This window comes from Anneissia japonica, unplaced genomic scaffold (assembly GCF_011630105.1).
Source record: "Anneissia japonica isolate Jap-2015-1 unplaced genomic scaffold, ASM1163010v1 scaffold287982_len162305_cov178, whole genome shotgun sequence".
Lineage (NCBI taxonomy): Eukaryota > Metazoa > Echinodermata > Crinoidea > Comatulida > Comatulidae > Anneissia > Anneissia japonica.
In genome coordinates this window covers 120,132-133,001 of record NW_022721545.1, presented here as the reverse complement: position 1 = coordinate 133,001, position 12,870 = coordinate 120,132, and the positions used below count along the sequence as shown (strand labels likewise).

The following is a 12,870-nucleotide window of genomic DNA, read 5'->3' as shown; positions in this document are numbered from 1 at the left end:
GTTTCCACGTCATCAAACTCTCCTTCTGTTGCTTTGGTCTTAGTGCATTACAAATTTCACAACTGCTTACCAAATCTTTGATTTGGGATGCCATTCCATGCCAAAACAAACTATCTTTTGCTCTTCTGATGCATGCTTCAGCTCCTTGATGGCTGCTATGTGCTTTTTTGAGTAACAATGATTGCATGGTCTTTGGCACAATGATCTGTTGCCCTTTGTACAAAATACAGATGTGTATAAGAGACAGGTCTGACGGTTCCTTTTCTGCTCTAAGGAATTTCCTGTTTCTTCTATATTTTCTTCCATCATGGGTCTCAACTAAATATGATCGAGGACCAAGTTTTTGTAAGCATTTGCTCTTTCTCCATTCTGAATGCTGTTGATCAGGTTGGATTCTCACAGTCTCACCGATGTTTAGGTCTGGGAGATCCTTGCATTTTTGGTCATAGTAGAATTTAGCTTTCTTTCGCTTTGTGACAATATTGTCTATGACATTAGTCACTATCTGAGGCTTTAACAGCTGTTCCGTAATTGGCAACTGCGATCTGGTTCGCCTTGACATTAGTTTCTGTACTGGGCTGTTACCCTCTTGATCTGGAGTGTTTCTCAAGTACAATAACGCCAAGTAAATGTCTTTGTTGTCTTTTCTAGCTTTCCTGATGAGATGTTTAGCTATTTTGACAGTGGCTTCAGCTTTGCCATTACTTTGGCTATGCAGTGGAGAACTTGTGGTATGTTCAAAATCCCATGCCTTGGCAAAATCTTCATACTCTTTTGAGATGAACTGCGGACCGTTGTCCGTTACCACTTTTCTGGGTATTCCGTGTCTTGCCAAGTGTCGCTTGGTACATTCTATGACCTGTCTCTTATACACATCTAGATGTGTATAAGAGACAGGTTTTATACTCGTTTTGTTGACGACACCCTAGTATTAGCTAAGCCCAATGATTTCCCGCAAATTCTAAGCTACTTTAATGCTTTTCATAGACAGATCAAGTTTACTTTTGAATCATTTGAAAACCTGGGTTTACAATTTAACAACCGTGTAGGAAGCATGAGTATTGTTACAAGTTAGTTAGGATCCGATATAAAGGATCAGGTATCAATCATCCACCACTATGCACTTTGTAAGTATACGACAATAAAGATACTGTTATAGTTTATTTACTATAAATATGTGGGTTTAGTCATAGACAAATGACACAACATGCTCTCAGTTTGACGCTAGCAACGTGACCGTCTTTTATTCGCACTGCGCCCTCATACGGTCATCAGTAGGCTCGTAACATCTCCCTTTCTTTAATTGAAGAATATTGATGATTCTTATTTTTCTATTATGATGATATAGCATTTGAAATATCTATAGATATATGAAATAAAGTTAAGCATTATGACTATTTTGTTGTGTTGTCTATGTAATTAATTTATTGTTATTGTTATTTATTGTTATTCTTTTAAAATTATATAAGTATGTTTGATTTATCAGTTCAGTAATTAGGGGATTTAACAGCGTCTTATAAAACTTTAACACTAGCAACTAATTCTAGGAACTACAGTTAAACAAATAAATAAGCAATGTGACCATCATTGAGGTGGACTACTCTTAGGTCATATTAGGGTTTATTCTGCCTTATTTCTTTCCAATGAGTGCTGAAAGAGATGCATGTAAGAAGTAAATACCGTTATTTTAAATATAATTTGATTTTATTATTAACTTCGATTTATGTATTTTCTTATTGTCAATTATAATAATTTGTATTGTACTTGAATATTACTAATTTAAATATATATATTTTTATTACTAATTTGTATATATTTTTTCAATGTTGTAATTTTTGAGCAATGACTATTCTCAATGTAATTTCCTTTTGGACAAATAAATTTGAATTTGAATTTGAATTTGAATGAATGTCCACATTAGCAAAAGCGTAAAATCAACAACAATCAAACAATGAATTAAAACTGGAACTAATAACATAACTTCCTTCCTGTTGTTCACATGACAAAGATTTGTGTAAAGTCTAGTTCATAACATAATATTTGTATCTTGCTGGCTTCTGTATGTTTAACCTGGTTCTTGTTGAAACACTAGTTTGTGTCGGGATGTTGCTTGTCTGTTCAACAGGTGTAATCGGCTTTCCTTTAGTTAATGCATTGTCTGGTTGAGTGATCGCTGGTTCAATAACATTGGAACTTGGATGGTTTGTCATTGGTTCCAACGTTGGCTGGACTTCATCTGTTGCTAAGCCCATGTTTTCACCCTGACTATTTTGAATGTCTGACCGTTCCTTTTCTGCTCTAAGGAATTTCCTGTTTCTTCTATATTTTCTTCCATCATGGGTCTCAACTAAATATGATCGAGGACCAAGTTTTTGTAAGCATTTGCTCTTTCTCCATTCTGAATGCTGTTGATCAGGTTGGATTCTCACAGTCTCACCGATGTTTAGGTCTTGGAGATCCTTGCATTTTTGGTCATAGTAGAATTTTGCTTTCTTTCGCTTTGTGACAATATTGTCTATGACATTAGTCACTATCTGAGGGTTTAACAGCTATTCCATAATTGGCAACTGCGATCTGGTTCGCTTCTTCATGATGATCTAGCCTTTCAAAGTGTGACTGCTTGTCTGTTAACCGTCTCAAGGGTTCTGCAACCTCTGACAATCGTGGTAAGAACTTTGATAGATATGTCACACACCCTGACAATCTTTGAGTAGCTTGTTTTGAGTCAGGCCTTGGCATATGTACTATAGCTGTTATTTTCTCTGGATCAGGTCGAAGCCCATCCTGGGAAATAATTTGTCCCATGTACTTGATTTCTTTGAGTCCCAACCTGGCCTTCTTTCTGTTCAGCTTTAAGTTTACTTGTCTAGCCTTTTTAGGAATGCTCTTAGGTTTGCATTATGGTCGTCCTCTGCTTCCTCCACATCTGTATACTAGATAATCATCAGCAATGACCTCAACACCATGTAAATCTTCGCTTATCTCATGCTGTTCGTCTCTGAAATTCTTCAGGTGCTGTTGATATACCAAATGGCATTCTGTGGTATCTGTACCGCCCAAATAATGTTCAAAATGTAGTTAAAAAACTACTTTTGTCTGTTAGCTTAACCTGCCAAAACCCATCCTTGGCGTCAAGGACACTGAAGATTCTGGCTTTGGCTAATTTTGGTAAGATATCTTCAACGGTGGGCATCATATAGTTTGCTCTTTTTATTGCTGTGTTCAGTGGTTTTGGATCTAAACAGATCCTGAGTTTTCCTGGTTTTTTAACAACCACCATACTACTGAGCCAATCCGTAGGTTCAGTCTTCTCAATGATACCTCTTTGTTCTAAGTCTAGTAGTTTACATTTGAGTTCATCTTTAATAGCAACTGCAACTCTTCTCGGTTGGTTTTTCACTGGTTGTATGGATTCATCTTATCACTCCCACCCGCGTCAAAAATTTGGGAAATATCGATGCGGAATAAAGAAAAAAATGTTTGCCGTATCATTTATTTAATTTATGCAATTTTGGTACGTCTGGAAATACATTTAATTTAAAAAACAATAAACTTAAGCCAGTTTTTATACAATATTTACAATATTCTTGTCAAATAAAAACAGTCCCTCCCTCATCGATAAAAGAGGCAATACTCTATTGTTCCGATTTAAAAAAAAACGCCTGCCATCACTTAAAAAACAAAACAGTGATAATCTAATGATTGTTTTTCTCTGTGCCCTTAATGTTTGAGTATGATGCCATAAATTAAATGAGTAAGTCAAAGTCTACGCCAACTGACTAGATCAAAATGAGTAGGCTTTTGAAAAGTTTTCTAAAAATTAATGAGAGGTTTTCAAGACTAAGCCTACTTGGTTAGGGCCCCCTCAGTCCTTCGGTGTCTGAAGCAGCATCAATTTAATGTATGAAATTATTGATCATGTTTAAAACAACGTTTCTACCTTTCTGTTCAGGTGAGAATGGAAGGTGATGTGAGTGCACCATTTGCAAGCGGAAGTTCACTGTGAAATCAAATCTTACCCGTCATATGAAACTACATGATTTAGATAGACATAAAAAGCTACATCAGTACCCAACCATTCCACTTTTCAATGAGCGTGAAGCAAGGCTTAAGTGTACAAAAGAAGCCTTCAAGGTGGCTGATCGTACCACAAAAATCAGTGATCCTGCGTGGTTGGACCCTCAGACAGCTGAGACTGTTGCCAGTCAAATGTGGTATTGACTTTCGGAAAGTATGCTGGCCAATCTTTCAAGTGGCTCCTGGAGAATGATGTTGGTTGGACAGTCTGGCTGCTGGGTGCATTCTGTCGGAATGGGGACAAATGTCCCCGTATGAAGTGGCAAAAAGAGCAGCTCCTTGAGTTTGTCTCCAAATTTCCTGCTGTGAAGATTCATCTTGATAACCGCTTGAAAGTAAGACATGAATAATGATCTACACCAATAAGAACAACCATTAGGTAATTGATATTCAACACTATTTCTCAGCATCCCTGTTAATTGCCTTCTATGTACATTTAACTATAATTAATTGTCATTTAACATGATTAACAATTAACTAAATTATAACTAAATTTAAATTTTGATTAATTATAATTTTAAATTTAATTATTGACTTGCTTCCAAGTTATTTCCCTTGTAAATTAAAGTTGTCATGTTTTTACATTTATTTTCCAGAAGCACAAGGAGAAACAGGAACCACCGGAAGACCTGGACACAAACTAAATTGAAGATGCTGAACTTTTGGCTCTTGCAGGTATGTTGGAAACTCTTATGTGTTTGTATACTTGTATTTTAATGCCGATATTTAAAGAAGGAAACAGCTACTCTACTTTAAATATTAAATGCATTTTCACACCTCCAGTAGAAACACAAAGAAATAAAGAAATTGAGACAAAGAATGTTTAAAATGGCTTTAACTTATTTGTTTATTTATTTATAATTTTGTTTCTCTCTTTCCCCCTCCCCCCCCATTTTATATTTTAGAGGATTTGCTTCACCAGTCAGAGGTACCCTTTGAAACAAAGCTCACAACAGTGGAAAAGCTTGTTCCAGTCCCTTCGATATCTCAACCCTTTGCTACAGCAGCATCAGACACTTCACAAGACGGGTCGACATCTCTTGCCAAAGCACCCACCGCCCGAGCAACCACCTCAGCAGCTGATGCTACCGACACCATAATTTTAGAGGGTTGGCAGAAAGTTTGGGACGGACCAGCTCCACAGGAACAGGGCATCATGTTACCAAATGTCAAGTTTGTTTAAACATGACATGCAGTATGGACTTTTCCAATATGCCAGGCCACAGATGAACGCAAAGGGGTAGATGGTGAAGCGAAAAGTATGCAAACCTAAAATGCACTTCAATCCACCTCCTATTCCAACCGAGGTCAAAGGAGCACTTCCCAGCATGCTGGCCTTCTTTGCCACGCCAGTTTTCTTCTGGAGACCAGTCGGCATCATGGGAGTGAAAGTGAAATGCCCAAGCCCGAACTGCCGTGCTCCCCCTGATACCTACCTGTCCAGATGTGGATTTGGGAATAATCCACGTCAGGTGTGTGTGGACTGAACTTCCATTGTACTCTGTTAACGGGGAGGTTGCAATGCAGTTATTGCATGAATATGCGCCAGGCTGACAGCAACAAAGAGAAAGATGGAAAGCAACAGGAGCGGCAATACAGATGGCTTGCCTACAGTGCTGACATACTGATGAATTTAGCCCCTGCAGTTCGTAAAATATTTCCTGCCATCGTGTGTGGTAAGAGGACTATCGACAGAAACGTGGTCACACTGCTGATTGATCGGCTCAATGCAGTGTCGATGACCAAGGTCCAGAGGATGCTGCAACAGGGCCATTATGAGTGGTATGCAGAAAGAAGGGACATGTACCAGACTCTTCTGTTTCAGGCACATACAAGCAGCAGTGCGTCTCAACGAGAAATCCTTCCTTTCATCCAATCTCCAGGCAGCTACACCCCTCCTCTCCCGCAGACTCCTGTGTCATCTCCTCGATTGCTCCGTCGTGCCCACCTGACACCTGATCATGGAGATGGAAAGAATGCCAGTCACAGGGCCTCCATTCTGAGTGTAACTGGGGAGATTCTCAGTATCGATGGAACTAAACAGGTTAGAACACTTTATATTGATGGTCTTTTAACTCCTTAACATTTGTCTAATGTATGAGAGTACTAATTTATAATTTCAAACTAAGCTTTTATTAATAGGATCTTCATTCAAACGTTTCTTTGTATTCTTTTATTTTATTATATCAGATTCTCAAGAAAATCCATGGAGATGGAAAAAACACCATGCAGTACCTCACTAGTGTTTTGAATGAGTGAGGTCAGTTCTTAACAACAGTTGCTGTGGCGGCAGAATCGGAGAGCTGTTATAAGCGGATGGCCTGTGGTCTCATTGCCAGATTCAAGCGTGCCAATGCACCAGCACCAAAGCTTCTCTACGCAGACAACAATTGCTGCAGGTGAGTGTAATATCTATTCAAAACAATTTTTTTCAGAATGATACTGAGTTTAATTCCCTTTTTTTTTCTCCCTTTTAAAAAAATGATCCCCCATCTCTAAGTTGCTCATCAAATTTAATGTAAATTTCCATTAAAGCACAACTACTTTTTTATGCTCTCTGTTATAGTGATGGAGGGACACCTTGGCTGGAAAGGCTATTTGAAGACTGGGAGAATGAAGGGATGGTCGTGCGGCTGGACATCCGTCATTGGTTACAACGATGGGACGCAGTAGTAATCAAACAGAACCATGCCAAGTATGGTCCCTTCATGAGCGCTCTCGCTGGTGCCATTTTAGCCTACCACAAGGATGACATGCTGCAGCTTATCAGAGCAGTGAGAAATGGTAACGAGCAACTCTACTCGCAATACAGTGATCAGCAGATGATGTGTTTCGTGAAGCCATACCAGCTAAAGTCCTATGTCCGCCGTGTCGAGGTAAGCTAAATGTAATTACAGACTACATTACTTGAAAAATAATTACAATCATGTATGTTTTCCTTATGCAGATGATCAAATGTTGCACTGGCATAAATTATGCACAGATAATCTTAAGGGGCTTATTGTACATTTAAGTATATGTCCAGTTATCACCATAATAACAATTTGCCGTTGGTTACAATAATATTGGATGAACCAGCTTTTAGAATGTAATTTTAATTCATTTTAAACATAAACATTTGAAGGAAACTTAATTATATATGTATCCTCTTTGATTTCTGTTACAGGTGAGTGCTGTCACAATTGAGGCCATCCTTCAGGAGTTCAAGGGTCCAGCTGGTCTTGACATTGATGGCATCCCTTTGTTCAAGTCACTAGAGGCTGTCGACGCTCAATGGGCAACTGCCAGTGAACATCTGAATTGCATGCAGGTGATTTATTATTCAATTTTTGGTCTTCTTGTGTTAGACAGTTGAAATTGCAATAAGGTCTATTTGTTTACTTAATGTCTTATGGTTATTTATACTGTTTTAATATATCAGTGAGTACAGTTGATTGTTGAGTGTCTGAAGTTATAACATATTCTGAAAATATACTTAAATAATATATTGATATGTGATAATTAAAATGGAAAATTTTCAAAGTTTTTATTTTGTATAATATATTCAAAGTGAATTTCAATTGTTAATAGAAAAAAATATTATGTTTTGCATATATATTTTTCTTCTGCTCATTTAGGATCCACCTAACATTCCTCTGTATGTTACTACCAAGGAGGTTACTTTGAATGGTGTTAAGCTCAACAAGTACAGATGCCGCAGAGGCAGTAACTCCCTGGAAGGTCTCCATGCCCACATATTCAATGCCATCCCATCACAACGGTGTAGAGTAGCACCTTTCCAGGTAATCATTTATTTTCAAAACAATTATTATACTGTTATTTTTACAACTATTAATGACAACCAACAGATGCACTGATTACGTTTAAATAACACAAAATGAATGTTCCTCCAAATAAAGAGAGGGAGGCCATGATTCAACATTTTGACCTTTATGGGGTCATCTAAAACGTTTGTTTTATGTTGTTAATGACAAAGTGTTTCACATAGGTAAATTAATTGTTCTAACCATAAACAAAGCTTCTCCGAGTCATAATAATTTTTTCTTCATTTATTTATTTCTCTCTTTTAGGTGTACCTTATAGCGTTTGCAGTACAGTGGAACAACCGCATGGAGTCACTCAGGGTCGCTGGAGGAAGGGGGCGGCTTACTTCATGTGTTGACCCTCGCTAAATTCAGCGTCTGAACCAACAGGCAGAGGTCTTGTTTGGGAAAGATCATCTGTATGAGCCTAACTTCTCACAGGGACGTATCCAGGGGGGGGGGGGTGAGCCGTGGGAGCTGCGGCTCCCCCCTTTGTACACAGTGTTAAAATTTTAAAGCTTATTCTTGAGCCAATACAAATTCCTTCCTGGGATCACTCAAAATGAATACTTCAAAACATGTAAATATGCATCAGTACACGTTATACATAGGCATAATAGAACACATAGGCCTAAGCGTGATTTAAAAAAATCTTAAATCCATAAATCTCAAGCCAGGTCTTTTAAGATAGAAATGCGATACTGTGGTTCAATTTCGTTTTTATCCTTTTGTAAGTTTCTTTAAATGCTTGTTAAATAATACTACTACTAATAGTAATAATAATAATAACAATGATGATGATGACAATAGTAATAATTGATATTAATATTATAACAATAAAAAGTGAAGAAATTGTGCTAAATGCGAAAAAAAGTTGTGATTTGTTGATCATACTATAGTATATATAGTTAAAGCTTAGTAAGTTATAATTAGACCTAAGTTGTCCTAGATATTAAGTAGATTCCTGATAAAAGATCATGAGAAATTTGTTGGCGTTTCATTTTGACTATAATGGTAATGTGATGATGATGAATTTTACTATATAAAAGTGTCATTTCCGGCCATCTCGAGAGGTACTATTTTCTCACCTCAGCCCCAGCCATGGTGGGGCTGAGGTAGTTGGGAAATCACGTTTTTTAAGTAGGCCTATGTAAAGTACATACTCAAAGACAATGTTTTTAAGCTTTGTTTTCTATGGTATACACACACACACATTATTAAGATCTCTATGGTTGTCAAAAATCCCTGATGAAAGATCATGAGAATTATTTTTGGCGCTTCATTTTGACTAATGGTGATGTGATGATGATGAATTTTACTAAAAGTGTCATTTCTGGCCATCTAGAGGTACTATTTCCTCAAATTTTCTCACCTCAGCTCCAATCATTGTGAGGCTGAGGTGGGTGTCGACTCACAAAATGCCCTCCCCTCCACCTCCAACAGATCTGTGCACTTCCCTGGGTATGACATTAAACTCCATCGAGTCGGCTCCTGATGTATGTCTTAGTTTTTAGGATGTGATCTGGTTTTTCATGTCCATTTTTCGTGATTAGGCCTATGACTATTCTGGATAAAGAATGTTTTGAGCAGAGGTGGATTCAAGGCCCCCCCCCCTTCATTTTTTAAGGAAAAAAAAAAGAAAAATATATTCAAATTGAAGTGCGAGAGTGTAATTTCCGGCCATCTAGAGATGCCCTAATCATAAATTTTCTTACCCAACCATGGTGGGGCTGAGGTGGGTGGTTCCTCGGTCTCTGAAAGTCCCTCCCTGGTTCACCTCTCTTTCGAATTCCTGGATCTGCCACTGTTGATTTATTATATCATTATTTTTGCGCTTATTTATAATGCGTCTATTGCAATTTTCACTTTATCCTCTCAAACAGTCCTAAAAACGTTCAGAGTGCGCTACTTCACAGGGGGATTTGACCCCGCCGGGGCCATACGTAATTCGCATCACGGCTCCCCCCCTTTCAAAATCCTGGCTACGTCCCTGACTTCTCAGCACCCATGCCCTACCCAGACGAGTACGTAAACCCAGGGGAGGAGGAACTCCTAGGCTTAGAATACGCTTACTGCCAGTCGACTGACTTCACATCGAAGGAGTATTACATGAAGAAAGGTGAGGCTTACTGTCCCACATAATAATGTTGTCGTTTAAATCCATTCCAGTCCAAGAACAGTCCAGAGTAGATGAAGGAGAAGAGAGTAAGGCGGAAGAGGAGGGCATCGAAGTTGCCACATCAGAAGCTGAGGATGATCCTATCGACCACCTTAGTGCAGGTCATGTGGCTCTCAGCAAAGAGGAAATCATCAAAGAGGAGAGCCCAACACTGCAAGATGTTCTGATGGCCCCTTCTCACCTGCATCTTCCAGGATTCAATGAAGTGGAGCATCTGGCCTTGCTCCTTATGGAGCTGACTGATGACTCCAACTCCCACATCATTCCTGTCTCACTCAGAAGAAAGATCACAGATGCTGCTGTGAAGCTGCTGGATCACGATAGGTCGGCTGCAAGTTTTGTCAAAAAAATATGAGTCGAGACGGGGGTACTCATTATTTGGTAGGTGTCTGGGACCAGACTCAGCTCTGAAGAGCGCCGCCCAAAAGACAAAGTTCGGGTGAACGAGATACGCTCAAGCAGCCCAGATCAATGAGGACTCACGTCTCCTCTACCTTCTCATCAAAATGCTGAAGAACAGGCCAACAGTTGGCCACCACACCTCACCCACAAAGACCTCTAGCCTCATCAAAGGGCACTATAAGCGAATAGTTGACCAAATCCGAGATGACCCAGTTCTGTCGGCACTTCAGATTCCCCTGCCGAACATCAACATCAAATCCATTACCACGTTTTTTTCCAAGGAAGAAAAGCGTGCAAACTACATGGCAACGACCAGGCCGAAGGTTGTGTCCCTCAAGAAAGTTCTTTCAGATGAACCGATGCCTGATGCTCCTTCTCTCCCTTCTTCGTTGTCACCACCAGACAGGCCACAGGTTCAGTATCCAGTTGTGGAACATGTCTCTGGAAAAAGGCGTTATGAAAAAAGGAGGTGCAATGATGTTGAGGCACTTCAACCAGAATGTGCTACAAGTCCAGACTTTAAACCGTCAAACAGCTACTCACTGCCAAATCTGCTCCCTAACCTACCTCAACACCATCATTGCCAGTGAGGCCATCTGGTGCAATTTTGTTAATCGTGCCTTCACAGGCACAAGGACCATCTGTGACCTTCCAGCCATCGACCAGCCAATGCTTGCCTTTTTGCTATCAGCCACCACCTACACCACCACCAAAGCCTAAACCAGGTCATCCAAACAAGTCACTGAAACCATGTGCTGTTTGCCATGTGCCAAAGTGTGGAGGACTGAGGAGAAGATACACGCCATTACGTAAGAATACTGAACATAGCAAACAAAAAATCTTCACATTCTGCCCAACATCAAGGAGGTCCACAACCTTTGGATTTGATGAAGTGTACGATGACTTTGATCATTTTAAGAGGGTTGTTGATGAAAAACTATTGTACAGAACAAAGAACGATGGAAACTAAAATCCGTGGATGAAATTTCAGCAACATCTATCCCAATTTTGCAATTTGTACGAATATGATGCTGGGGCATTTTGTGTATTATTTACCTAATATTAACTTCTGTGCTTCACATGCACACCCTATGGATGCATTAAGCTTTTATGAGATATACCTCAATTTAGATAGTTAAATTGATGTTTTGGTTAGAGAGGGATTTGTTCCTTCATTTAAATTTTCATATTATCAGGGAACATTCTATGGTTTTCTCTTCCTATAGAATAGTAATATGATGTTGGGTATTTTATGCTCATTCCTTATTTCAGTATTATTTTAGCATGGACTTTAGCAATATCAACTTGAGTGCTTTAAATGCACACCCTGTGCATATTTTATATTTTTATGAGATTTTATGAATAGTATATTTTTTGAATAGTTACATTGATGTTTTCAGAGGAATTTTTCCTCAAATTTAAGTTTAACATTATCAGGGAACATTTCATGCCAGCTGTTTTGCTTTCACCATTACCTTGATTTGATTTCATACTTATATTTCTATTTCATTTTGAATAGAAAATATGATGCTGGGCATTATATGTTCAAAAAATGCAATATCACCTTTAGTGCTTTTATTGCACACCCTGTGGAGTTTTTATATTTTTATGAGAGATAATCAATGTATAGTTAGTTACATTTATGTTTTGGTCGGAGAGGGATTAGTTCCCTTCATTTTAATGTTTAAATTATCAGGGAACATTAATCTTGTTCACATACATTTATGTCTCTTCATTTAAAATAGAAAATATATTGGGTATTTTATGCTCATTCTTTAACTTAGTGTATGCTGCTTTTAAAAGCAACATCAATAAATAGATTTATATTGATGTTTGGGATAGAGAGGGATTTTCCCTCCATATTATCAGGAAACATTCCAGGCCAGCTGAATTTGCTTTTATTTTATAACATAAATATAAATTTGTTCATTGCAGCCTTTATTTAGTTAATTACTATTACCTATCAACATTATTAATATGTTTATGTATATTATTTATAATATACATAAACAAATAAATAATGTTGTTTATGTATATTATTTATAATGTATCTATAAAGTTAATAATTCACAAAAATGCTTCGTTTTTATATTTGATTTTATATCTGATTTTAATTTCTCTTCATATTTTGTTGGGTACTAGTTTATTTATTCATTCATATATTTATTATTTTTATTTATTGTATTGTTATTTATTTTATATCTAATTAGTTTTTCTATACTATATTATATTACATTACATTATATTAGGCATTATAAATTAAGCTTTTATTTTGAATTTTCTTTATGTAAGTCAATTTAATACTTTTAAGACTTGTTATGAGGATTGTATGTTATTATTATTATTATTATTGTTGTTGTTTCTTATTATTATTATTGTTATTATTATTATTATGTTGTAATGATGTTG

General features: G+C 37.6%; 1 pseudogene; it reads left to right on the top strand.

Annotated features, from left to right (window-relative positions):
* The first annotated feature begins 9,887 nt into the window (after positions 1-9,887).
* On the top strand, positions 9,888-11,431 carry LOC117111593 (annotated as a pseudogene).
* Positions 11,432-12,870: the final 1,439 nt, after the last annotated feature.